Source organism: Panthera leo, chromosome D3 (assembly GCF_018350215.1).
Source record: "Panthera leo isolate Ple1 chromosome D3, P.leo_Ple1_pat1.1, whole genome shotgun sequence".
Taxonomy (NCBI): domain Eukaryota; kingdom Metazoa; phylum Chordata; class Mammalia; order Carnivora; family Felidae; genus Panthera; species Panthera leo.
Genome location: NC_056690.1, coordinates 91,696,532 through 91,722,538, shown reverse-complemented (window position 1 = coordinate 91,722,538; position 26,007 = coordinate 91,696,532). Strand labels below are relative to the sequence as shown.

General features: G+C 50.0%; 1 long non-coding RNA gene across 2 annotated transcripts; it reads left to right on the top strand.

The window, feature by feature from the left end:
* The first annotated feature begins 1,411 nt into the window (after window positions 1-1,411).
* Window positions 1,412-24,417, top strand: LOC122203762. Of its 2 annotated transcripts, none has more exons than XR_006195325.1 (3): window positions 1,412-2,407; window positions 18,811-18,945; window positions 23,726-24,417. It is a non-coding gene; the product is annotated as an uncharacterized LOC122203762 (long non-coding RNA). The 2 variants fall into 2 exon arrangements; XR_006195324.1 differs by lacking the exon at window positions 1,412-2,407 and adding an exon at window positions 18,478-18,667.
* Window positions 24,418-26,007: the final 1,590 nt, after the last annotated feature.

Genomic DNA, 26,007 nt, shown 5'->3' with positions numbered 1-26,007 from the left:
AGGAAGCACCAGGGGCAAGTCAGCCTGGGAACCGATAGTTGTTGGTTGGGCTGGAGCCAGCCGCTAGACTCCCAGACACCCCATGCGGGTGGTCTTCAATGCGCCCAGTGCCCACCATAGCCGCACCAGAGGTGCAGTCGGCCCCCTTCCCATTTTGCTGGCTCCATTTGGGTTCCCTTTACAACCCGAAGTGTCTTAAGGCTCACCTCCTTAGGCCTGTTGACGGCTGACCCATCTCTCTTCCAAATCAGGCAAATAAATAAAGGAAACAAAACCTTTTCTGCTTTGGGAAGAAGTTAAAAAGGCACTTGGTTGTATGGCCAACCCAACTGTCATTTGTTCATCACCCAAGAGGGCTGGGCCAGTGAACTACAGAGCCCAGGACCTTCTGGACAATGGAGGATTCCTACCTCTGTGCAGAAGGCTGGTAACAGTCTCAGTAATGAAGGAGTTTTACTGGGAATACAAGATGTGTGAGACCCCTTGACAAGCCCTAGGCCCAGGAAGTCTTGAAAAAGTGAACAAAATGAAAGTAATCCAAATATGGTCTGACGTAGAGAGAGGAGACATCCCTCAACAGGGCACATCCTAAAACAAGTCTACAGTAGTTCTGGGGGTATAAACGTATGGATATAATATGATAAACAGCTATGGTGATCATAATCATAAGTCACTAAAAATCATGAGAGGCCATGTGCCTCTAGAATATAAGCATCTATTATTTTTTGAAAAAAATCATAAAAATTTTAACAGGTGAATATTTCAGTTATCTGAAAAATGTATTCTTAGAATGCTTCTTGACAATGTCAGATAAATTAAGGATTACTTAATAGCACCTCTGTAAATATATGCATTTGTTTGAGAGCGGAGAGGAATCCATTTGTGGTGTTTCAAATAAAGAACATATGTTCTCTGAGATCTCTATTCAATGCTCGAATGCCTATTTATTTTTCCTATTTCTCCTATAAAGAAATAAGAATTGTCTGAAGAAACAAAGACTGCTTATTGCTAACATACAAGTTTGCATGACTGTCTAGATGAAGTTTTCCTCACTAATTACGATTCTTTACTCCTAGGTATATATCCAAGGGAAACGAAGACAGGCGTGTGTCCCAAAAGGACTTGTACACAAATGTTCACAGGAGCATTAGTCATAATAGCCCAAAAGTGGAAACAACCCAAATGTCTGTCAATGGATGAACGGAGAAGCAAACTGTGTTATACCTGTACAATGGGCTATTATTTGGCAATACAAAGGCTTGAAGTATGACACGTGCGACACTGTGGATGAACCTTGAAAACATTGCGCCGAGTGACCATATGTTGGAGAATTACACTTACATGAAAGGTCCTGAACAAGTGAGTCCAGAGAGAGAGAGAGCGGGTGAGTGGGGGCTGGGTTGGGGTGACGCAATGGGCCTGGTGCATACAGGAACAGGGTTTCTTTCAGAAGGGACAAAAATGTCCTAAAATTAGATACAGAGGATGTTTGCACAATCCTGTGAATATATTAAAAACCATTGAATTGTATACTTTAAGTGGGAGAATTCAATGGAATGTGCATTATAAGTCGAGGAAGCTGTTACACACACACAATTCTTACCCACAAAGAGCTCCGAATCACTGCATTCAAGATATTTCCATGTCATTCTTCTGATAATTATCAAAATAATTAGATCTGGGACTCTGGCAATTTAGGTTTTTTCCCCCTTTTTTTACAAGTTCAGACAGCAATTTCTGCTATTGTTAGAATAGAAAAGTATTTCTAGTTTCCAAAACAGTCTTGCTCAAAGTCATCCTGAGGTGTGAACAGCCTTCCTGAGGCATGAATAGTCATCCTGAGGTATGAACAGCCATCCTGAATTGTGAACAGTCTTCCTGAGGTGTGAACAGTCTTCCTGAGGCATGAATTGTCATCCCGAGGTATAAACAGCCATCGTGAGGTGTGAACAGCCATCGTGAGGTGTGAACAGCCTTCCTGAGGTATGAGTAGTCATCCTGAGGTATGAACAGTCATCTTGAGATGTTAACAGCCATCCTGAGGTATTAACAGCCATCCTGAGATGTGAACAGCCCTCCCTCCTGAGGTATGAACAGCCCTCCTGAGGTATAAACAGTTTTCCTGAGGTATGAACAGTCATCCTGAGATGTGAACAGCCATCCTGAGGTACGAACAGCCATCTTGAGGTATGAACAGCCCTTCCGAGGTATGAACAGTCTTCCTGAGGTATGAAGAGTCATCCTGAGATGTGAATAGCCATCCTGAGGTATGAACAGCCCTCCTGAGGTGTAAACAGTCTTCCTGAGATGCGAACAGCCATCCTTAGGTGTGAACAGTCTTCCTGATGTATGAACAGTCATCCTGAGGTGTGAATAGTCATCATGAGGTGTGAACAGCCTTCCTGAGGTATGAACCTTAAATGACAGATTCCTTTGTTTCTTCCACCTTTCTCTGCTGACTTCTTATCCTCACCCACAGTTATAAAAAGTATGCTATTATACTGACAGCCCTTTTTAAATTATCCTAAATTAGGAAATTTAGGGCACTGTGGGACTATGATATTGACATTGTTAAATGGGTACTGATGGGTAGGTGGATATAGTAACTGTGAATATTTTAGATATCAGGTAGCAAAGATCCCTTGCTTTCAAATTTCATGAACGCAAAATTTTCTTTAACTTTTAGTAGTTTGGATACTAATTGTAAAAATTGAGAGAGGAAAATATCTCCATTATGTAAGAGTCACATTACCACAAATTGCTTCTTTGAACTATTTATGGTGAAAAGAACATTTGGTCACATACAACTCATAGATGAGTTGCCCAAGAAGACAAACTGTGGGATCCCCTCTTCCAACCACAAAACTCCAGGGCATGGGAATAGAATGCTTGTTTCTGAGCAACGCTTCCACTCTGTCACCATCCCCACCCTTGTACCCGGAAGGACGTGGGCCTGCATCATGGGGCTGGCTTTAGAACTAAACGAACTAGGGTACATGAGTTTCTTGGGACAGCGTCTGGGATACAAGAGCGCTCAGTACTTCAGCTGCTGTTGTCATGGTCACCATCACTGTCATTGTTATTATTTACCCGCTCACTGAATAACTCTTACAGTAGTAATGACTTATCAGAATGAGTCTCCTGACCATCCCTGGCCTGTCCAAGTTTTGCATCTGCCCGGCAGGTGGACCCGTCCCTAGTCGGGAATGAAATGCCCAGGTTGGGTCTCGGGTCCGCGCCGGAGCCTGGGGCGACAGCACCAGTTCTACCAGAACAGGGCCAGGAGGATGAATTCCCCGCGTGGCATCAGGGGCAGTTGTTGGCAGCAGGCAGGTGACGTTGGGTGGCCCCAGTCAACACATGTCCGCTGCACATTCCATCCAAAGACATGCCTCTGGCAGGGAGGCTGGTCCGGGCGGGGCGGTGGGGCTGTGGCACCTGTTGTCCTGGGAGACCGGGCCCGAGGCCGCGTGTGCTGGCAGCTGTATCTTACGAGAGAACTACGAGAACGGAACTGCCGAGAGCTGATGTGCGTGAGCCCCACCGCGAGCTCTCCCTCAGGTCATCTATCTGTGCACCCCGCCTTCATATCCAGACACCGTTCCAGGCACTGGAGAGGCCGGTGCGGGTCTTCAGGCCAGGACCCGGCCTCGTCCCCAGCTCAGCGCCCGCAGCAGGGATTGGGTCTGGGGGCTGAGTTGCCGAGCTCTCTCTCAGGTGCCCGCCGGCCTCTCTCGGCCTCCTGAAGAAACGTGCTTCCTCCTGACCACGTTTGCAGCCTTGCCAGTGGTCACTGGTCTTACAGGTAAAGTCCCCGGCCGGCTGCTGGGGAGCCCTGCCAGGTGCGGAAGGGCGAGGCTCGTCTTGGAGGGGAGAGCTTAGAGAGGGCTCTGTGTTTCCCAGAAGACACCCAGTCGTATTTCCATATATTAAATTGTTTCTCTGGTGTTCTTAGGCCCTCACCATGCCCTCGGACCCTTGGCAAATTCGCTTAGTCTTGTCTGTCTTGTTTATGTAACGAACGACCTGTCCTGTCTTTTGGTGGTGTGGGTGGTGGCTGTGAGCACGTTGTGATAACTTACAGGGCTCTGGGCACTTGTGTCAGGAGCCCGGAGAGGCCTGCTGCTCAGAGAGGGGCACAGGGCTGTGGGCAGTCCTGACCTTCTTTGGATTTCCTCTTTGCTTTAGGAGGGTCAGGTGATCTTATGGAGCTGTCCTATTGGCTGCTATAAAAGCCCAGCTCACCATCTTTATAGATAAGGAGCTCAGGGGACAGTATTGTGGGGCATATTATGCCCCCAGCAAACAGTGTTCATGTCTTAACCCCGGTGCTTGTGTATATGACTTGGAAATAGGGTCCCTGCAGATGTAATCAAGGTAAGAGGAGGTCATGCTGGAGTAGGGTGGGCCCTGATCCAGTGACTAGTATCCCTGTAAGAAGAGAGAAATTCATACACGCACACACATGCACACACATGCACACACACACACATGCACCCACATGCACATACACACAGGAGCCCTGGGGGCCAGGGCTCTCACACCTGGGGCCTTGGGCGAGACTTCTCCGTGTGACTCCTCGCAGCCGCCGTGGTTCTCTGTAGCCTGGGAAGACAACCAAAGGTGATGAGTCACTCACAGCGTTTCCACGGAGGGGAGCCCCCGTGACTTCCGCGCCTTCAAGTCGTAAAGACAAGCAAAAGTGCTCTTTAGAATTAACTTCCCCTGAGCAAGCAAATAAATGCGTTTTCACACTTTCAACGGCCTCTCGAGGATCAGCTGCTTCAAACCTGCGGACTCCCCAGACATGGCTCTGTGAGGCCGTGAACTTGCACGTGCAAATAGCCACAGAGACCCTGGTGGGGGCGGGGGGCTCGTTTCTGGATAGTCCTGTGTGTAGGAGACACACCCTAATTTAGGCCTTGGCAGGATGATGGTTTTTCTTTCACCTTGGATTACTTGGATATTTTTCAAAAATGTAAGTAGCATATGTTTTCAAAGCTAATAAAAAGATTTTACATTTCAGTTGAGAGCTTAGCGATACAAACGCGAGGTTCCAAGCTCACTGGAAGCTTGAGATGTCCCCGCCCCTTCCCCAGGGGACAGGGGTGGGAAGAAAGCCGTGGAAACCCCATTCCGCTTCCAGAACCATTCCAAGTAATGAGGAGAGGCCACGGCATCGGAGGGAATTTTGGCAAAACTAGTGGGAAACGTTCCTTTGAACACACAGCATTTCTACAGAGGGTGGTCCCCGCCCTGTCCCCACCCGACCCTGCTTTTAGCATGAACCTTTTCGTAATTGGAAATCCTGATGGCGAACAAAATTTATAATGACATTCAAAGGCTAGAGGAGTTGAAAATGCGGACAAAGCCTCAAGCTGACAAAGAATAACAGCTCATCATTTCCCTGTTTCGCTGAGGTTTAGTGAGGAGGGCGGCTCGAAAACATCCAGGGAGGGTTGCTTTGTCTGGAGAGGAGCCTGAGGAGCTGACAGCCCCTTTCCGGAATATGCAGAGGCGGACGAAGGCAGAAGCTGTCTATCCTTCCGCCATCCGCCCCACGACACCGGGAGGCCGGGGCCCGGGGCCTGCGGTTCCCTGCTCGTGGGTACCTGGAGGGGCTGGCGGATCCCCAGGGAGCCCCACTGTGAGGGCAGGAGCCCTGGGCTCCGAGGGGCACCTTCTGCTCCCCGGGGGCTCCTGGGGGCTCACACTGGGGCCGAGGGTCCGCACGCGTGTCTCCCAGCAGCCTGTGACCCACACTCTTTGCCAAGAGCCAGCTTTATCCCTCCCACAGCCCTGGTTTGGGGGCTTCTTCTCCCCCGGGCGTCTTCTGGGCTTTTCTCATGACACTCGGTTTGTGGGAGAGTAAAATGAATGGCGGGCAGGGGAGCAGGACGTCCAAGGTTCAAGTGAATGGAACAACTAAACCTGCAGAGAACTCTCGGCCACGTGCAGACTTCGCTGGAGCCTGATGTGACACCTGTGTCTGGGGTATTGACCTCCCACGTGCCACACGGCGGCCACGGTGCTCAGGACTCCATAGAGACGGACTCGTTTTCTGCTCCCAGGATGAAGGCAAGTGCTGGTGTTAGGTGGTGCACAAACAGGAAACATCGCTCACCCAGAACAGACGCCCGGGATGGCTAATTGACTCCGCTCGGCAGCTTATGACGCTGACAGAAAGCGAAACGAAACATATCCGCGTGAGTGTGAACAAGAGCCTCCCGCGCCTGTGCACGAGTCCAGACAGGCCAGCGTGCACGCACGCAGAGTCAACACCGACGGTCCCCTGAGCTCCCTCGCCCCAAACACTCACGCCATCTTGAGCCCAGTCAGGTCCGTATCTGGGAACCCTGTGTTTTCTGCCCTCGGACACACATGCTTCTCCAAACCGCGGCTTTCACTGCCCCCTCCTGTCTCCACACCCTCCTCCCCAGTCCCGTAGCTCGTTGTCACCACTGTTTTCTCGGGTTGGTGTGAATACGAGGCTGGAAAGGAAGTGACCTGGGAGCCAAAGAGAGCATCTCAGTTTAAATGGAGAGCTCTCTTCGCCGAGCCATATCCCATCCCACGGCAAGGAAATGGAGAAGGGAGGGCACATTGTGGCTGGGGACAAACCAAGGAGCCTATTACTGCCAGATGTGGTGGTGAGTTCATACACCTTGAACCACATCCTGGAGAAGCCAGCAACCCAGGAATGCCAACGGGCACAGGTGCAAAAGTCCCAAGAAGAGCCTGCTCTCTCTGGCCACAGGGACCCCCTAGCAGGACAGAGTACTTTGACACAGTCACGGACCTATCCTGTCCAAACGCAAGGAGAAATGCATGGCCTCACCCCTACCCCACCAGCAAGGCCAAGACCAGAAAGTTCACCACCATCTAGAGGGAAGAAGGTGGTCAGGGGATGTGCGCAATTTCCCGACCTTGGTCGGCCTTGCAAACCTCTTGCACAGTGATGTCTAATCTCAATCCTGGGAGAGGTTCTTTTTTTCTTTTTAATCATACCATCCCTGTTGTATGATGCATAATGAAGGAGGAATTTTAACTTCAAAAAGTGGTTTTTGATCAGTATGTCATTAGCGATTGCACTCGAACGTTCATTTTGACACAAATGATCATCGTTCGTACATCTGAAGACACACTTCAGCTGTCCCCATGGAGAAAGTGACGTTCCCCATTTAATTCATTTCAAAATGATTATCTGATAAAAGCATGTTTTGTTGACAAACACGTTTTTAAATGAAATACCATATCCTGTTTGGTTTTGGCTCATCAAACGTACTAAAATATAGATGGGCAATTAGCTTCGTGTTATACTAACAAAAACAGACAAAAAGCACAGTTATGGTCTATTTGGAATTCTTGCATATTGTTCTTTAAAAACCAACTGATTTGTTTTTATAATATTTATGTTTTTACGTGGTTACTAAATGTCACATTTAGTTAATATGCTTTCAGAGATGTCGTAGGAAATCACTCTCTCTTAAATGGAAACTAATTATGCCATTATTTCATTCTTTGATAGAAAAAATGAAATGCTATTACCACTTAGCGATGTGAACCCCCTTACGGGGACGTATGATGGTGATGCATCGTGGCTTGTAGGTCTTTCATTCTGCAATGTTTGGGGTCTCCTCTGCTTCTTGAATCTACAGATTTCCATCTTTTGCTAAATTTGGGAACTTTTCATCCCTGTTTGTCTGAACACTTCTTCAGCCTCCCCTCTCCCCGCCACCTCCCTGCCCCCGCCCCCACCCCCACCCCAGGGCCGTGACAGGAATGTGATGTCTTGTTCTGGCCTCAGGTCCCTGACGTTCTGATCTGGCTGCTCCTTCACTCCAGTCTACTTCCTCTCTGCTGCTCAGACTGGGTGACTTCTGTCACCCCACCTTCAAGTACACTGGTTCTTTCTCTGTCCTCTCCGTTCTGATGCCGAGGCCCCACTGAGTCTTTCATTTGGATAATCACATTTTTCAGTTCCAAAATCCCGACGTGGCTCTTCGTCGTGTCTTCTCTTTCTTTGCCGAGAGTTTCTTTTTTCTCATTTGTCTCAAGTGTGTTTGTAATTGTTCGTTGATCCAGGGTGGTTTTTGGTTTTGTTGTTGTTGTTTGTTTTTGTTTTTGTTTTGGTGGCTGCTTAAGAAATCCTTGCCAGATAATTCTAACATCTCTGTCATCTTGGTATCATACATCTTGGGTGTATTTTCTCATTCAAACGGAGATTTTCCTGGTTGTTGGTATGAGGAGTAACTTTTTTAATGATAACCTGGCTTTCTGACTATTCTGTTATGGGGTTCTGGGTCTCATTTGCAATTTCTGCATCAGCAGCCCGTCTTTGACTTGTAGTCTCCCCACTGGCCGTTTGCCTTTACTGTTTCGACAAACTGAGTTAGCCAGGCTCTCGTCACTGCCAGGTGCACGTCGTGATGGTACCAACTCTGCTGGGCCTCCCCTGACCACCTTCTTCCCACTAGGTGGTGGTGAACATTCTGGTCTTGGCCTTGCTGGTGGGGTAGGGGTGAGGCCATGCATTTCTCCTTGCGTTTGGACAGGATAGGTCCGTGACTGTGTCAAAGTACTCTGTCCTGCTAGGGGGTCCCTGTGGCCAGAGAGAGCAGGCTCTTCTTGGGACTTTTGCACCTATGCCCGTTGGCATTCCTGGGTTGCTGGCTTCTCCAGGATGTGGTTCAAGGTGTATGAACTCACCACCACATCTAGCTGGTCTGGCTTTTCTCTTTGCCTTTCAGAGTCTTTCTGTGTTTGTTTCACATATGAGGTCCAGAGATTTTGCTGTACTTACTGGGACTAATCGGGAGATGCGTGTCCACTCTGTCCTAGCCCCAAATTGGAAATGTTTTCTGGACTGTGTTCTATCATTTTCTTAGACCTTGTTGAAAGTTGTTCTTTCTCCGTAGTCCCATTTTTCCGAGCGTGGCAAACCCTGTTGGGAGGGCTTCTGTACCAGGGCGCACCAGCATGAACTTGGCCTTGGGAATTAGAGGCATTCACATTTCACTCCAGCCCTGTGACTTTGGTGCTGTGTGATCTGGGCAAACGACTGACCATATCCAGCTGCTTCCTCTGTGAGACAAGCATAACACTCCTTGTCCTGCGGGGTTAGAGCCCTTGCGACAAAGCGCGGTGCCTGGAACTGGAGATGCCCAGGACCTGGCGGCTAGTATTGTCAGCACTTTTGCTTTTGTCGCCAAACTTCAGTTTGATAGCAGGTCTGAAAAAAAAAAAAAAAAGAGCACACACGTTATATTCAAAGGACAGTCACTTGTGATTTAACATCCCTAGTACACACATGCAGCCAGTGCCACTGTCCTAGGCGTAGCGGGCCAGCCTGGGCAGCACGGGCGTGGCGGGATTTAACAGTGGACTGTGGCAGCCCTCTGTCTCCTTCTAGCTCTAGCTGCTCTGCACATTCCAGAAGCTTCCCTTTGGGACTGGAGCCTCGTGGAGGCACAGCATTGACCAAGGGAAGTGTGGTCTTCGTTTCACATCAAGTTTCTTGTAAAACGCAACACACGCAAAGGAGCAAAACCTTGTCCAGGGGTGGTCTCCTGCCGGGGCCCCCAGAATACGCCCACAGGTGTCGTGTCCATCCATCGCTCCCCTGCCCAGCCTGGAGGACGCCTACAGGGGCTCTACCTGAGAGAGCACGGAAAACCCTGGTGTGCGCTCCAAGCCCTGGTGGTGGCTTACCTACCCCGCTGGCTCCATATCCCAAGGGCACATATGTGCCCGTGGGTACACACGACACACGGGGAGCCCCTGCACTGGAAGAGATGGGGAAAGGGCTCCAGGCTGGTGCTGAACTGCCTTCTCCTGGTGCTTCTGTGCTCGTCTCCTCTGTGCTTTCTCCCGGCCGGCAGCCTGCACCACGCCTGTAATTCCATCACCACCAGATTATAAGCCATGGGCACAAGTCAGCCTCTGTCCCCAAGTTCAGATCTTAAACGCCTTGTGTTCAGGCACCACTTTAGTGGTTCAGAGTCATTCAAAGGCAGTCAATCTGTCCCGCTGAAATTGGACCTGGCTGGGCGTTCTCCTGTGCAGGATAAAAGCCAAAAGTAACAGGTTTGAATGTCCTTAATGTTTATGTCTGTCTTCTCTAAAAATGCCTTTTAATTTTCTCTGAAACCTGTTGCCCTTTTTTCATTAGAAGTGAAAGCAGCTGTACTATGCGATCTACCCCGAATACCATATGTAATTATATTTCGTTGGACATATTAATCGTTCACGTGAATAAGTTTGAGAGACGTTAAAGAACGAACATTTCCCTTGTGTTCTTGAATTTTAGCTAACAGAGTTCCTTTTGGCTTCTTACCAGCTGTGTGCTCTTGGGCAAGTTGCTTCGCTTCTCAGGGGCCTCAGAGGCCCCACTGGTGATGTGGGGAGGATAAGAGTCCCTGGGTCAGAGGGTCGTCATCTGGGTCACGTGAATTACAGGACTCCCGTGCTTGGAACATTGCGTGGTGGGTAGAAAGTTCGGTTAAGGGGCGCCTGGGTGGCGCAGTCGGTTAAGCGTCCGACTTCAGCCAGGTCACGATCTCGCGGTCCGTGAGTTCGAGCCCCGCGTCGGGCTCTGGGCTGACGGCTCGGAGCCTGGAGCCTGTTTCCGATTCCGTGTCTCCCTCTCTCTGCCCCTCCCCCGTTCATGCTCTGTCTCTCTCTGTCCCAAAAATAAATAAAAAAAAAACGTTGAAAAAAAAATTAAAAAAAAAAAAAAAAAAAAAAAAAAAGAAAGTTCGGTTAATGCTAGCCATTCTTCCACCGGGATGAAGTTCCTCTCCAGCTCTCACTCTGCTCCTCGCCTTGCGTCCTCCTCGTGTGACATCGATCAGCGGCTCCATCTGGACATGGAGGCCCCTCTGGACTCGGGTAGGAAACAAATAGCCTCATGGAAACTGGTGACCTCGCGGGGCCCTGGGACCCTCGCTGCTCCTGCTGTCCGGGGGGAGTCTTGCTAGGGTTTTGCTCTTTAAATTCCATCTCCTTTTATATATGTGTGTCGTTCGTCGTTCACATTAGGAAGATTGCCTAAATGGGAATTGTGTCTAAATATGCTATTTATACTAACCGAGGGATGATACTCTTTAATACTCTGCAATGGTTCTCTTTCTGTTAGCTAATTCCCTGGTAACCACAGTGCTTGACCCCCAGGCCCCAGCCCTTTGCAGCCTTGAGACTTGGAGCGAGGCCTTGAAAAAAAAATAGAGTTTCCCTCTCAGAAACGTCTGTCGGCTCCTTCCTAGTGTCTTCTGCCCTCCGAGCTGATGGCCGATTGATCATCCAGTGATTCGTCCCAGCATCGTCCCAGATATTGATTCCAAGATGAGCAGTCTGTAATTAGGTGTGAGGTCATCCCTTTCATAAGATGGTCAGACTCTTCTGCCGACCCTCAGGAGATCCTGTCTGTCCCCTGGGACTTCCCACGGGATGGCTCACGTCCCCTAGTGACGCCCGCCAGTGCCTGGAGTGGCCCAGAGTATACAGCACCAGGCTCCCCGAAGAAGAGCATCCTCTCCAAGGGGACACTCGATGATTCACTTTCCCCTGGGCATCTCACAGTTGTGTTGACAGAAGTTTTCTTTAGCAAAAATAATAAGCTCAAACATTAAAACAATTACTCTGTTCTTTGGCTTTCCTCTTTAGGGAATGGCATTTTCTTTTATTTTTGCTTTCACCTAATGTCATTGAAAAATGTTAATATTTCTTATTTTTCCCGTGCCGTGGCCCCTCACGAAGCTCGTTGCTGTGTAACTCTGTTCACGAAGACCCGTCTTGACGATCTGGGTGGATCCTGACTGTTGGCGGCTGCAATTTTAACATTCGGTTGGGTGTGGCTGTTCTCGCAAACACAGCAGGTCCACGGATACAGGCGTCTAAGTCCTGGTCCCCAGCGGGAACCCCCCGCTCTCGGCTGTGTCTTTGTCGTTGAGCAGTGAGTCCACATTTTGCAGCAAAGTCGTGCGTCCTCTTCGTCCATCACCTCTCTCTTATTGTCGTCTTGGTGAGCTTCGTTCTCTCCCCCTGCCAGCGGGGAGGGTCACCCACACCAGATTTGGACCAGCTGGGAGCAGGTGAGGGAGGGGTTCCCACGGTCAGGGGCTTTTTCTAGTATCTCCTGCCTGGAGCCCACTCCCCATGCCAAGCCTTTGTTTACCACATTCAGAGAAACCGCTGATCATTTTCTCCACTGCATGAACCTTCACTCTCCTGCCGGCCGGCCGGACGACCTAGGTCCTCACCTGCTGGGCAGCACGCCGCCGGAGGGGCCCCTCCCGGGGGTTCCTGCAGCTGGGCTGCCTCTCCCTGTCAATCCTCATCCGCAGAGACTCGTCTGCCACCGCTCCGTCTGCTCCTGCCTTCCCCACGCTTGTCGAAATACCTCACCTGCTGCTGTCTTCTCCCCCTTTATCTTTGTTACCGTGAATAAAACTCTTCGAATTCTTCTGCAGGGGTTTCAGGAAAAGGAAGGAACACGCATCCGGTCAGCCCACCATGTGAAACGGAACATATGCTTGCTTTTCTAAGGTTCTTTTTCTTTGCTTTTCCTTCCTCTTCTGTCTCCCCTGTAAATATTGCCTCTGGGTGTGTTGTGACTGATTCCTCCAAGCCATCTACCAAGGAGGGATTTATCTGTAAACCTCCCTCTGTTCCTTCCTGCCGAGGATCAGATTAGTTACAGCCTCTGTCTGATTTGACTCCTCCAACATTCTGGAAGAGGAAATCCCGTCTCCCGTGTAGGCCACAAGGCTATTTGGTGGTCTGTGGTCAGCTGAATTGTTTTTCCAGAAGGTAACGGAGTTAAACGCCCCAGCGTCACGGGATGGAACTGGGAGCTTGGGCGACTCGACCAAAAAGGCCACCTCTTCTTCATGTGGTGCCTGTAAATGGACCCCACCGAGACAGCCCTGGGGCTTAATCTCTTTTGCCTTACTTAGCACGTCTGGTTAACGGCTTCGGACTTCCTGAGAGATTTAACTCGGTGGAGCTCGGCGTTTATCCCCACGGAGGCAGACCCTTCCTGCCGGGACCGTGCCGTGAGACAACGTGCAGCATTTTCTCCCCGGCCGAGAGAGAACGGAATCCCTCATCCACGCGAGGAAGCTTTTGTGACCTTGAAATTGTTCAGGTCTGGTCTTTGGAGAAACCTACTGCAGGGAGGGGAAGAGGGAAAAAAAAGCAGCGATGGCTTCCCTGCAGTACACGGTATTTTTGTGCAAGTTTCCCAACATTATTTTCTCTCCCAAGGAACAAGGAGGTCCCCGCTAACCCCCCAAAGAGTCTGCCCGCGGTCCTCTCTTGATGTCCTTGTAGACAACGCGCCCCGTTGTGTCGCGACTATCCTACCTCCGTCCTTGCTTGCAGGACTTAGGAGTACAGCGTGCTCCGAAGTACTATGAACAGCGATTACCATCACTTCCCATTTTAGCCTCACTCCTCAGACTCTCCAGCGACCGTGATTCCCCGGCTGCGTCTCTGCGGAGCCAGGAGGGCACAGCCTCACCCTTTGAGAGTCAACGAAGGCCGCGGGGAGGCCGGCGATCGGACCCAGGCCACCGCCGGTCGGGCCAGAACGTCCCAGCCCGACACCGCGGACAGTAAATAGCAACACCACTCAGACAGAGAAATCCTAGAAATGTTGAAAGAAAGGGGCCGTATGAGAGAGAGAGACTTCTACCCTTTTGGAATCGAAAACTAATCATAACTTCCATTGCCTAAATTTAGAACATATTTGAAAGAGCAGTTGACATATATTTTTATACAAATGTGTCGATCTGTGTTATCCTATGACACTTATTTTGTGTTCCGTTCAGTCATAACGTTGTTAGAATATCACTGGCTTAATCTGCAGTGAGAACTGGGCAGTGCTCAGAGAAGCAGGGGACAAGGGAGATGTCTCAACAGGAGGAGGGTCCACTTCAGGAGTCTCTGGACGGTCTCTGTTCTCCCCGTGGTGGTGAAAAACTGGAACCAACCCGAACGGTCAGCGCCCTGCTGCCCCTTCCCGCTTCCTGCACGCTCAACACTGCAAGAAACACCACCAAAGTCTGATGTGCTTGCAGAACTGCGATCCTAAAAATGATTCAATCACCAACACATGTCCCCTGGCATGAAGGTTTCAGCAGCAGCATGCACGCACGTTTTTAGTAAACAGTTCACTTTTATGCCCAGCGTATAATCAGTTGCTTCCGAAAATATATTGTAAGTAAGCAGATGAGGGAGACAAAGTTTATTTTCCCCAAAGGACTGGTAAAAAATCAAATGTGCTTAGGAGAAATATAGCATACTGCCTTCCCTGGAGCCATTGGTACCACTGTTCTAATCTGGACATTGGAACATCTGGGTATAGATTCTTAAATAAAAGCAATGCCTTTTCCATATCCAGACCTTTCTGTTTTTTGAAACGGAGGTATTTCTGCCGTGCTGGCAAGAGAATATTGACTCTCACACTCATTCCCAGTTTTACTGGTGACGGTCCCTGTCACTGCACTCTGGGGGCTTTCCATGCGGGACGCGGGCGGAACCAGGGCTTCCATGGAGCACAGGGCAGACGCTGCGGCAAAACAGGACATTCAGACCCTGGTGCCCCGTCTCCCTGCTGTGTGATGTGACGCGTGTGGCACAGGCTCTGTATCCCGGTGTTTAATGTGGGATAGAGATAGCCGTGGCCCTTCCCCAGTTGGGGTGTTGTGCGGACGGAGTGACTCCGTGGAAAGTCACTCCGCACGCTAACTGGTTGTCGTTCTTACTGAAGGGGAGATACTGATCTGGCCCAGGTGGTTGGGTCTTTCCCGCTGGGTGTGACCAAAGAGCTGAACTCCCTTCTGCTTCAAAAAGTAGATATTCACTCCATTATTTGGAACATGGTGTCTGCATCCGGGCTTCCTCATCTGATGTGAACAATAGCATTTATTCCCCAAGTGATTTTACTCAGGTATTATGGGCAAGAGGCTTAAAAACACTAATTTACGGATAGGAAGTGACTGTGTCTCCTCAGGGAAGGTCCTTGATAGTTCCTGATGCCATCGGTCAGAGCTGAAATTCTTTTCCTTTTAAAGAAGTTTGGGACTCCAGATGAAAGACATTAAAAAGCTGTCAAGTAGATTTAGTGTTGAGTAGATTCCAACATTCTCCATTAATTGGGTAGCTTCGAACAGCTGAGATCCACATCTCCTCGCAGACAACAACTTGAGAGAAGATGGAGGGAGAAAATGGGTTCCGGAAGGAACGGGACCAGGGACACAGTCCTCCCCGGGGAAGAGCCCGTGGAAGGGGAGTCCAGCCAGACGCCCAACCTCCCTCGTTCCTTTCGCGGGCTTCCTCCCCTCCCCCCAGCCTGTAGCTGACGCCCTCCTGGCAAACCGTGAGGCCGCAAAGCCCCTTCACCGGAGCTCTGGTGGAGCGAGCAGAAGCGCTGAGCCTTCTTGGCCGACACCAGCAGGCCCCGTGGCGGCCCCAGGGGTCATTTACCGAGAGCCGGCTCTCGCGCCTTCTTCTCACCCTGCACAGTTACTGCCCTCCATTTCACAGGTGAGGAACGCGAAGCACCGAGAGGTGAACAGCTTGCCTGCTGTCACAGGGCAAGTGCACCCTGTGAGTCCAGAGTCCCTCCTCTTGGCGGGGGCGTGGGTGAGGCTGCCCTTCCGTTCTCCCGGCGCTCCTTCACCTTCACGCAGTCTGAGTGTCCCCAGGCACCACTACTAAGTCTGCGAAAAGTGAACTTGAACTTGACAGACAAGGTCACTGCCTTCTGGGACAATCAAATCCCAGACAGACAACGATGATATGAGCGGAATGCGCGAGGGCCCCGTCAATAAGAACACAAATTAAAGAACTCCTTGTCTCTGGGGCCCAAGTTCTTTCATCTACAAAATGAAAGCATTGGAACACGTGGGGGTCACCCACCCTTTCTTTATTCACCCATAAAAATGCACGTCTTGAGTATTTTTTATGAGCCAGACCCTGGAGACACCACATTCACCTCAAGGAACCCAGAGTCGTACATACGGAAGATGGACACATCCGATGTGCCGTGGATAATGCTGGTCACTCATCTATTCCCTCGGCGACGATTTGTTAAGTTTCTGTTATGCGTCAGAACAGGCAAAACTGGGGAAATCAGGATATTGGTGAATCCTATTCTGTCAGTATCCTAGCCGTGATATTGTACTATCATCTTGCAAGATGTTACCGTTTGAGAAAACTCAGTGAAAAGTGCCTGGGCCCTTTCTGTATTATTTCCCACAACTGCATGGGAATTACAATGATCTCAACACAAAAAGTTTAAAAGAGGGGCTGCCCAGGGTAGAGTCACATCCATCCTTGTCCCGGGATGTTGTGTGGGAGGATGTAATTTTGGAGCCGATGTGACCGGTGAAGGGACACCAACAGAAATGTAGAAGGGTGACCCAGAATCTGGCATCACCGAGCTACCTGTCTAACCAACTGTGAACCGTCTCCTTCTTGATTTCTTATTCTGTGGGACAATAACGATTTCTCACTGCTTAAGGCACTTATACCTGGGTATTCTGTTATTTGCGACTGAAATGCTCTAAGTGATACAGTCTTGGAAATCCGAACTGTCTCAGATAAAAGAATTATTGGAACGGGTTTGCCAGATAACGTACGGGTCATCCACTTAACGTTTAAATTTCAGATAAACAATGAATAATACTTTAGTATTAATACGCCTCCAGTATTCCATGGGAAAGATACTAAAAATTATTTGCTGTTTATTTGAAATTCACATTTTACTGGGTGTCCTGTATTTTCATTTGCCAATAAAATAATAATACATATTATATATAATAAATAATAATATAAATAAATAATAACAAAATAAAAATAATATTTTTATTTGCTGGTACCCCTATATTGGAACAGGAATGGATGTATACGGTATCTGAAAATTAGAATTTGTATACGCCTCGTTTGATTCAACTCCTGATGAAGGAGGTGAAAGTCAGGCAGGATTTATCGTTTAAGAAAAATATGTTTTCAGAGCACTGACCTCATACTTGCTGCATGTATCACAATGTTGAAGGTGGAATTCTTCCTATCCCCGCTTCAGCCAAGGCCTCGAGATAACGGGGGTCAGCTACCCCCAGTTCCTCACAGGGAGCAAGTTCTGTGGGAGCCCTGAGAGGAGGGGCTACAAGTCAGTTACATGATGCTTGCCCCCACCAACCTCCTCAGCAAAAGCTACAAATTCACTCTCAAGTCAGAGTAAACTGGGGAAAAGGCCCTTTAATTTTAAGTGAAGTTCGGTACTTTACTGTATGAGGCTGGGCACTTTTGTTTCTGAAATAAGGCTGTTATTACTTCGAGAAGTTCCCAAAAGATCGTGTATAATTCAAGCGAGATCAGAAAACTTACGAGATCAGAAAACTTACGAGGACCGGCCTGAGAATCCATCCACGGGGCAGGAAAGGGATGTCAGAACAGAGAGGGATGTCAGCGTGCAGAGGACAGGGTGGTCTCCTGCTGCGTCCCGGGTGCCCTGCTCTCCGGTGCCCGGCTCTGTGTTCTCCCGCCACCAGGCACTCATCTAAGCCCCTGACAAATCTTTGTGCGTCCAATGCTCTTACAGCCCATTGAGGTATATATCTTATCTCCACTTGACCGAGAAGGAAATCCAGACCGGGAAAGGTTGAGTAAGGCACCCAAGAACACACGTCCATTATGAAGCAGTGCGACTATTTGAACCCAAAAGTTCTGGCTCCAGGACCACCCCTGGTAACCATGGGGCTACGCTGCCTCCTTCACCAAGTGGAGCGAATGCAACCCATGTCACAAAAAAGGCCCTCTGTTTTTAATACCTCACTAATTTTATCATCATCACCACCACCAGCATCAATCCTAAATCCCCACCAAACCCGTCCTGTGCACCAACACGCTTTGCACCATTTGTATCACAGAAATGACGACTTTCCCAAATAATAGTGCCGAGAAGAGCAGTTACCATTTATTGAGTGCCTAATTCGGACGGTACTAAATCGTCTCCTAATCCCATTGAATCCTCTCAGCAAACCTGTGAGAGTTCCTTCTTTCACAGATAAGACAGCTGCAGTTAGGAGAGAGTAAATTATCCGTGGCTCGCAAGGAAAAGATTCGTGTCCACATCTTTCAGACGCGGTGCCTGGCCCTTGCCGTTGGGAGCATGAGGCCTCCCCGACAGGCTTCCGTCTCGAGTACAGAGTCGGGCTAATGGACTTAGCCTGGGCAAGAGGAAATTCCCCCAGGGCACCATGGCAATTGGTGACACTCTCTTGCTGCCCAACCTTTTCCCTCAATATTTCCATTTATTGGGGGATAATGCTTCTGGATTGTAATTTATAGCACAAATATCCTCTTCCTTGCTCCCTGCAAATTTGATTTAAGGAGGGCACCCACCTTACTAATATTTGGATAGTGTGAAGGAGGTCTGCAAATTTGGAAAATGATATAGCCATTACCAGGCAGCCAGCGTGCCCCTCCTGATGCATTGTGGGTCAGCGAGAGCACGGTGTTTTGTAACCATGGAAACAAACTGAGTTTGAGAAGCCTGAGCATCCAGTTTACCATTCAAAGATGGTAAAGGGAAAAAAGCTCTAAAATCACTCAGTGCCTAGGAATTACTTCTAAAATAGCTAGACCTTGATGAAACCAGGTATTCTGGCCGACTCAGGAGACAGGAGAGGTTTCACCTACAGAAGTGTCACCAAGTCAGCCACCAGCTCCTCAGGGAACTGGAGCCACCAGTTCCCCCAACCCCCACCATTGCTCTTGTATTCACTCTGTCTCTCTTTCCAGAAGGACACCCCACTGGTGGATCCCTAGGGAAGAGTCTGCCGTCCTCAGCACCTGCCCCTTTGCGGTCTCCCTACCATTGGAGAAGACATCCCCTAACCTGGGCGTCTCAAGCCAGTCGCCACATCGTCAAAATGGGTAAGGCCAAGAGACTTCCCTAGAAAATGAAGTCTTTCCTTCTTACGCTGATGTCTTCCTGGTGTTCCTGAGATGACTCTTGAGGGTTATGTTTCCAATCACGGTCAAATCCAACAGAGCCTGTGAATCCTTTCTAGCCTGTGCGCCATAAGGAAACAGGGCTGGGGCCACATCTACCTTTGTGTCCATTTCCAAAAATAACTTGGGAAATGTCACTTCTTCTGGTAGCTTTTACAGGCCAAGCGAGCCAAGGCCCTCCTCTGCGTTCCTGACTTTGGCCTTGGAAAGACATGGACTGCATCACTGCTATACTCACAGCCTTGTCTGTTGCCCTGGCTTTCGCTGTATGTCCATCCAGATGAGATCTTTGGGGCAACAGGTAGTTTCTTCAGAGCAACATCTTCTTGGGCGACTTGACTAATCGGCTCAGGGCATGGGGTGCCCAGAAGTACAACATCTCTGTGCCCGGGAGATGGCCAGGAATGAGCGGGCAGGAAGCCCGGAGGAGGAGCACACACGTATGTTTCCTCCCGGACCCAGCAGCCCATCACCCACCTCGCATGGCTCGTCACAGCATCCTCACGGGTGGTGGCATCCAGATCTGACCTGGGCTCCTCCCGCGGCGTGAGCATTGATTGCACAAGCATGTAGCCGAGGAAAGAGCCTGTAATGCCACAATTATTGTTCATTTGTTGCTATGGTGTTTCTGTGGCCTGTTTGGATCCATGAATGTCTTGATTATTTTCAATTCCCATTTCTAGAACGCACTGTTCATCACAAAGTGCTTTGAAACCATCCTCGTGGGCTCTTCCTAACAGACCCACGTTAGTAAGGGCTCTGCCATTTCACAAACGAGCATGAGAAACACGGTGTGCTTTTAATAACGACAATTAGGGAAGGTGAAAGACAAGACACCATAAATGACATTATCATTCGAATAAAGAAACTCGGCTTTCGGTCACATTACATTTGACATCAACTGATGTTCTGAGGTCAAAGGATGTCATTTGGTGTCACTGAGGCTTTGACACCTAGTTGGCGTCACACGGGGAGGAGATGATATTTGAAGAACAAGGTTACTGTTTTTAAAGGGAGAAGCGGTGAGGCTGGAGGAGGAGATCTGCGACGGTTCTGCTTCTCAACTCTTTGGTTCCCAAAGAAACGATGTAGGAAACTAACCAAGTCACAGTCCAATCTTTTATGTATTGGAGCCTATATTCAGAGCAGGCTTACATCACTGTGTAATCAATGCGTAATCATCGCTGTGCATGCATAAATAACATTAAAACAGTGGGATAGCGTGAGCAACTTAAAAAGAGAAAAACGATCTCCTCCTCTGGGGGAAATAAACCACGGTGTCTTCATGCAGCGGAATTCTCTATCGCAGTGAAAATGAAGGACTTAGAGCTACAAATGCCAGCACACGTGTGACACCACAAGCAAACTTGAACTTACAATTAGGTTGCCCACAGCACTGTACCACTTATGGAGACTTCAGAAGTGTGCAAGAGGAAGCAATATATGGCTTAAGGATACACCGCTATGTGGGAAAATTATAAAGGACGTCAAGTGAATGATGAACACAAAATTAGGTTGCGGTGACCTCCAGGAGGAGGGGTGACCTCTGGGAAGAACGTATAAAGGCCTCGGCAGTACTGGTCCAATTCTCCTGCTTCAGGGAGCAGCTGGTCTGAGAGCATCTGTAATATTATTCCTGTATCTCATGTGCTCTTTTAAATCTCTTCGTTTGTGTTTATGAGCCATAATTTTGGCCATCAGCTTGGTTTTTTCCGTCTACCCAAGATCCTTGGTTTTTCCCATCATCCAGGAAGGCTGGTCCAGGCCTTGCTCCTGCCAAACAGGCGGGTTAGCTTCCTTCTTCACAGGAAATAACTTGCTGTGGTCAGAGGGTATGCTCTCTACTGTTTTGTATAATAGGATCATAAATTATTTCAAACCCTAATGATTAGGATCAATAACAATGAGCAGAAGCAAGACCAGTGGCTGAATCATCAAATATGTGAGTTTCCATCCGAAATAAAGCAACTGTGAACCAGGATGATGATAATAGTTTTTTAAAATTCACAGCAGAGGGGCACCTGGGTGGCTCAGTCGGTGGAGCATCCGACTTCGGCTCAGGTCATGATCTCACCATTCCTGGGTTCCAGCCCCGTGTCGGGCTCTGTGCTGACAGCTCAGAGCCTGGAGCCTGTTTCGGATTCTGTGTCTCCCTCTCTCTCTGCCCCTCCCCCACTCGTGCTCATTCTCACTCTATCTCTCAAAAATAAATTTTAAAAATGTTAAAGATATAAAAATACAATTAAAATTCACAACAGAATGTTTTGGCACAAACCATACAAAATAAAGTATATGGTCTATTTCCACTTTCTTCCTTTGTATACTTTTCCCGGAACACAACAAGATCATATTGGAGACTAGCCTACCGCGCCCAGCCCTCTTCAACTCGCAGAGAGAGCTATTTAAAGTCACAAATAGTGCCCTAGAGCCTCGCCTAAGCCCAACTCCCAGAGGTGCCAGCCCGCACCTCCCCACGTCTTCCTGGTCCCTCCGATGCGTTCTGGCTCCTGTCGAGAGGATACACAGGCTCGAGTCTGGAGATCTAACACAGATTTGGGAGGTAAGAGATGCTTTCATTCTAAAGCTAAAATCTACAATCTAAGCCACCTACTACGTCACAACCTCCGTTTGTGGGACAGTATGTTGTTATACCCTGGTGAGCAGGTAGGATTCCGAAGTAGATCCAGTAACAAATAGATTTGTGTGCAAAGTGGGATCTGACCTGATTCTAGCACAATATGCGATGGCAGATGCTTGTTTGTGTGTTTCCTCCAAAGGCGCTCCGTTTACCACCACCCTCTTGTAATTCTTCCAGTATTGTTGGGGGAAGGGCAGTCTGTCACGTGAGCATCCTTCTATTAAAACCTTCTAGCCTTTGACTGTCCAGGACAGAAGGTTTGGAATAGGTAGCAGGGGCTCTTTGTACAGGATGAAAGCAAGATGGCAGGCGGTAAGGGCAACCCTAAATCTTCAGAAACAGGAAACGTCTTAACTGCCCTCTTGGCTTCCCAGTAAAATGAGCCACCACTTTCGGTCAGTCTTAGGAAGCAGAACGGCCAGATGCTTTCCAGGAAGTAGGCACACCTCCTCCAGGCAGCCTTCTCTCATGGTCAAACCACCTCGCTCTGGAGCATCAGGGCTTCCTGCCTTGGGACGCCACGCCCACAGCCGTCAGAGCAAAGCCACGGTGCCCATCAGTGTTCTGGCTGCAACCAGAGCCACCACCCCTGGCTGACCTCGGCACAAGAAATTCACTGGCATGGTTCTGAGTGGGGGGAGGGTCACAGAAGGCTGCCAGGAACTCCGGAATTCTGGAAGTTCAAAGAGCAGGAAGCGGCACGGCCGTCTCTCGGCCTGCAGAGTCTGGCCGAGATTCTAGCACTGGACAACAATACGGTGACCGGAGCAGACTCACGGTGTCACTTCCTGTCAGTGAGCGGCAGATCCGCGGGGAGCCTCCAGTAGGCGCCTCGCAGGTCTGATGCCCAAGTTCAGACCACAAGAGGCAGAGCGGGGGCGGGTCACGGCATCTCACTGCACTTCACTGACTCCCACTCACACAGCCCACCTCGGGGATTCTGCCAAGACACTAGGGAACAACAAACGCCTGTTGAATCCACTGCTAGATTCCCACACACACACACACACACACTGTCTCTCTCTCTCTTTGTCCCTGACATTCGCTTCCCAGAGTAACAACAGCTCTAACACAGTGTCGCTCTCCTTATTTCAAACAAACGGTGCACTCACTCCTCCCCGACAGGTGGCAGCCCAAAGCCTGGGCACCGGGGTGCCGCTCCATCCACACTCAGCTTCCGCTCATGTGCGTCCCCACTGTGCCCACGCCTGCGAACCACACCAGGAGCAGCTCCCGGCAAAGTGCACGGCAGACGGACGGAGAGGAGAGCGGGATGAAAATGGGAATCAGCTCCCAAATATCCATATGACTTCAAGGAAGGAGATGCTCACAACTTCTGCTGCTGTCATGAGGCCAGAGCAGATGCTCGTCGCGTCTTCCTACCGTCCTGTTTGGCCTTCGGCCAGCGTCTCAAATGGCGTGAGGTCCTCATACGTGAGGGCTTCCCAGATATTTGCTCTTGAGGGATCTGATGGCTGTCGGTCTGATCTGTAGAGGACTGTATTAGTCAGCACTCTCCACGGAAACAGACCTGATAAGACGTGTGTATATATAGAAAGAGATTTATTTTAAGGAATTGGCTCCCGTAATTGTGGAGGCTGGCAAGTCCCCAATCTAGAGTGGACCACCAGGGTGGAGTCCCAGGGGACAGCTGATGTTTTGGCTCAAGTCCAAAAGCTGTTCTGCTGCAAAATTCCTTCTTTGGAGGCAGTCAGGTGTCCATCAACTGATTGGATGAGGCCCACCTACCCACACTATGAAAGTAATCTCAAAGCTCATGGATTTAAGGATTAACCTCATCCCAAAACACCCTCGCGGAAACATCCAGAATAATGGCTGCTCACATGTCTGGGCTCCATGGCCCAGTCAAGTTGACACGCAAAATTAACCATCTCAAGGGGCATGTTAGCCTGTGAGCAAATTTTACCCGCAGACTGGTTGGCGTAATGGGACGCCTCTCAGGCTGCCTCCCCTAGATCCCCTCCACGTCTCTTCTGTCCTCACGACCTCCTGTCTCTTGTCAAGTGCCAATAACGATTTCTTTCATTCTCCTGTTTGTTTCAGTCTCACAAGAAATGGGAGACGGCCAGCCGGAACTTCTGTCTCCAAATCAGAGGAACCACCGACTTGGCTCCATACTAAATCCCCCAACCGGGAGCATCCGCGAGCATCCATCAGAGTTTCAGGAGTGGGAAGCACAACTACAATAAAAGAAGAAAACACGAGGGGCTCTGGATGGCTGTCGGATGCACCACGGGCCAGGCTATAGTCCCCAGTTACTCAAGCCCGGACAGGTGCTCCTGGGGAGAGACCCCAAGGAGGTGAGGGCAGCCCCTGCTGGCTGAGGTGAGGACAGTTATCTTCAATGACGCGGGTGAGCCTGAGAAAGGCGGGGGAGAGAGGAAATTCTGCCCGGGCCTTGGAGCCTTGTCCTTCGGTGGCAGACGCTGTACTTACTGTTCTTTGGGGACAGATGGGCACCTGATTCCTTCAACGGGCGGGTAATATTCCAGCGTGTGGATATACCACATTTTAGTCGTGTAGTCTACAGGCGGTGGACGTTTGGGCGCTTCCGACTGGGGCTGCCGTGAAGAAGGCCACCAGCGTTTGCCTGGACGTGCGTTCAGTTCCCTCAGGCATTTATCTAGGAGCCGGATGGAGTCTCGTGTTTGACCTCTTGAGTTTCCTTAAGGGAAGGGACTACGTCTCTTCCTTCGGTATTCCCAGCACCTGGAAAAGCCCCACGTAAAATAAACATGGTGTTGAAGCAAAGGGAGGATAATCACGACCCAACGGTCTATGAGGCAGGTGAAATTTTCGTCACCCCCGTGGTTCAAGTGGGCAAAGTGAGTCTCCAAGAGTGAATCATTTGCTAACGCTCACACAAAGAGTAAATGCCAAGGTTGGGGCTTAAATTCGGGTTACCGCCCCCCCCCCCAACCCACCCTCCTGTGCATCTACTGTACTAGGTAGTACTGAGGACTGGAGATCGGCCCTTAGGGTTTGCATCGGTTTCCCGCGGCCGCTGAAACAAAGTACCACACCAGAGATTCACTCTCTGGCGGCTCTGGGGGCCAGAACTCCGAAAGCAGGGTGTTGACGGCACTCATTTCTTCCGAGCCCCTGAAGAAGAGTCTGTTCTCCGTCCGTCCGGCCTTCTGGGGGCTCTGGCAGCCCCTGCTGTTCCCTGGCAGCTGGAGGCATCTCTGCCTCCACTCCCACCACCACCTGCCCTCACCCGGGGTCTCTGGATCACTTCTCTTCGTGTAAGAACCCTGGTCATTGGGTGTAGGCCCCTCCCCCAATCCGTTAAGACCTTATTTTGACTAATTACATCCTCAAAAACCCTATTCAAGTAAGATCACATTCTGAGGTTCTGGGTGAACGTGAATTTGGGGGGGGGGCAGGGGAGACGCTATTCCAACCAGAACACAGTCACAGACCTGACCGGGGGCCTTGGCCCCTCACCAGCTGTGTGACCCCACCGTCCTCATGCCCCCACCGCGGTGTGACAGCGCGCCCCACACGGTCCCCGTCGCCCTGACGGAATTTCGACATCGTCCCCATGTACTCCCAAGAGCGTTTAATCTCGGACAACAAACTGTACCGTCTTGTGGGCTCCCCAACACACAGGAAGCCCCCACTAAACGGCAACTTCTGCCGTTAAGAGAAGCAGCAGTCAGTGGTGGGGCCACACGTGTTGGGCAAAGGCTTTCTATAACCTGGGAAGGGAAAGCAGAGCCCACAAAGAGTCCACAGCTGCGGCCGCTAAGTAGCGCAGACCCGTCGTGTGCGGGGGGGTGGGAAGGAGGGTAAATGGGGCTCTGGTTAGGGCGGCCACCACCCCCCCAGACTGGGGCACCTCCAGCAACAGCCACGCTAACCACACAGCACCAGGACGTGTCCCCACAACAGGGGTTACAACACGGTGCTGAATCTCGTTCGCCACCTTCTCCCCCTGCTGCCCCCGCCCCCAGCACGACCTGACAAATACTGGACCTCCAAAGTCTGTGGGATTCACGAAAGAGCCGTCGAGATTTCCCAGGTCAAGGTTTACCACGCTCAGGAGTGGTAATTCCAGCTCTGAGGGACGGACAGGTGGACTCTCAATGACTTCCATTTCTTTGTAAAGGACGAGGTCGGACCCCTCCGCCTGCTCTCAGTGTTCCCCAAACATCTGGCAGCAGATCCAACGGTCTTGTTTCCCAAAAATGCAGTTTCCAGGGCCCCAAGCCAGTTCCACTGGTATGAGCCTCTGGGGTTGAACCCGGGAACCTGATTCTCAGATACCATCCCTTAGGATTCTTGTGCGTTCTCAGAAGCCATAGAAGCTGCTGCCAGGAATT